This window comes from Alligator sinensis, unplaced genomic scaffold (genome assembly GCF_000455745.1).
Source record: "Alligator sinensis unplaced genomic scaffold, ASM45574v1 scaffold980_1, whole genome shotgun sequence".
NCBI lineage: Eukaryota > Metazoa > Chordata > Crocodylia > Alligatoridae > Alligator > Alligator sinensis.
Window position 1 is genome coordinate 181,837 of NW_005842722.1, and position 1,948 is coordinate 183,784.

Below are 1,948 nucleotides of genomic sequence, written 5' to 3' on the forward strand. Positions count from 1 at the left end.
AGGACACAGTTACAGGACTCAATTTCCTAAAAGTTTGTGCTCACCTGGTAAAAAAAATTATGAGTAACTTTGGTTCCCCTAGGATCTTAAGCCTCTGAAGCAGGCATTTGGGCCTAATGTTTCAGCAACCCCCCAGATTGTACTACTCCCATATGCAGCAAAGGAATATGTGGCCTATCTATGTAATTGTGGCCTTCTCAGCCTTGTGTTTAATAGCATGATATAAATAGGTAGGACTGAGTTAAAAGCATGGAGGATCAATATGGCAGTTATCATCAAGATGTTCAAGATATAACAGGCCATTTGTTTGCTTCCACATGATTACATTGGCCTGGGCACATTACAGAAACCATTGCAAAAAGTTCAGTTCTGCCGTTACAGAAAATGTCAGCCGTAGGACTTTGTAAAGAACCATAGAACTTTTCTGGGGGATCAGTAACGCTGGGTGCTTCAGTAAGAGTGTCATAGTATGACCAAAGCAGTAGAAATGAGGATTGTTGATTCATCCATACAGTGGAGAACAAAGAGAAACAAGGACTCCATGCTGAAGCTTGGGAAACTGAGTCACAGCAAGGAAAAGTAATGTATTCAAGGTCATACACTAGTCAAGGGATAGAACTTTAATCTACTGTTTCTGAGTCTAATACCTTAAACTGTGTCAACTCTGCCTCCTGTGATTCAGGAAAGTAAGATTCGATTCCTGACCTTTGCTTTGACTGCCTGTTCATCTTGCCCTGTAAGAATAAGAGCTTCTCCTCACATTTGTTTCAAGGTCAGGACTAATTTGATCTCTAAAACTGTTCATTTCCTCTGACTTTAGATGTGTGTCTCACTACAACTGAAAGAGCCAGATGGAGGTTCTCATCTCCCAACTTGTATTTGTCTTTCCTTAGAAATAATATATGATGACAGCAGAGTGTCAGCACCTGAAATGGCTGACAACCAATGGCTGCCTGAAAGAAATCAAACTATCTACATAATAGCAAAAAGTAAAAGCAAAACATTTGGTACCGTACACAGATTTCCATGATAAAGTTATGCAGTGATCTGTGATTTATCCTAGAGCAGGTAATATAATGCATGGGGGGTGTGGAGCGTAGCCGACATCTCCCCCTCAGACATTTTGTGGAAGGAAGCTAGGGTTATTATAGGACAAGAATACAGTCTCCCAGGTCACACATCATCTGAAAGGGGCCAGGGATAAGCCATTGCCATTATTTTCCTTATCCCTTCCACACACCACACTTTGCACTAATCAGAGCAGTTAGGAGGTACCATTCAAAGAGGCAGACCCTGTTCTTTCCCTCTGCAGAGCTCTGTCAGGGATTGTTGCTACTAAAGCAATGTGTCATTTGCACAGTTTTACCCAGTCTTTGTAACGGGTAATTCTCATTATGGCATCAACTTTCCTTGAGCAGTTTAATGTTCAGGATTCTCAAAATTCAACTGCCACAACTCCATGGGGGAGAAATTCTCATTGCAAGCAATAATCCTATTAGTTTTTATGCACTACTGAATAGCAAACCAATCCTGCAAACCTATATTCATGAGTAATCTTTATTCACCTGAACAGTTCCATTAAAGTCAACGGCATGATTTGAGAGAGTAAGAATTACTTGCATAAGTAAAGTTTGCTCTGCCAGGACCTATGATTGTGCAAATTTAATAATAAAAGCAGCAATCCCAACTATTTTAACGCACATGGGAAATGATTAATTAACAAGGAATAAAGTGACTCTTACAGCCCTGCACACAGCAACACAGGGCTATTCAATACCCTGCAAAATTGATTTCTCAGGCCTTGCTTGGCCTGACACAATATCCTTAAAGCAGTTTCAAAGCAAGTCACCAGTCTGAATAGTAATAGTTACCATAGTATAACTATGTTTCCTGGGACTGAAGCGCATGGCAGTACTTAAGAAGATAGATTGGCTAGGACCACACAGAC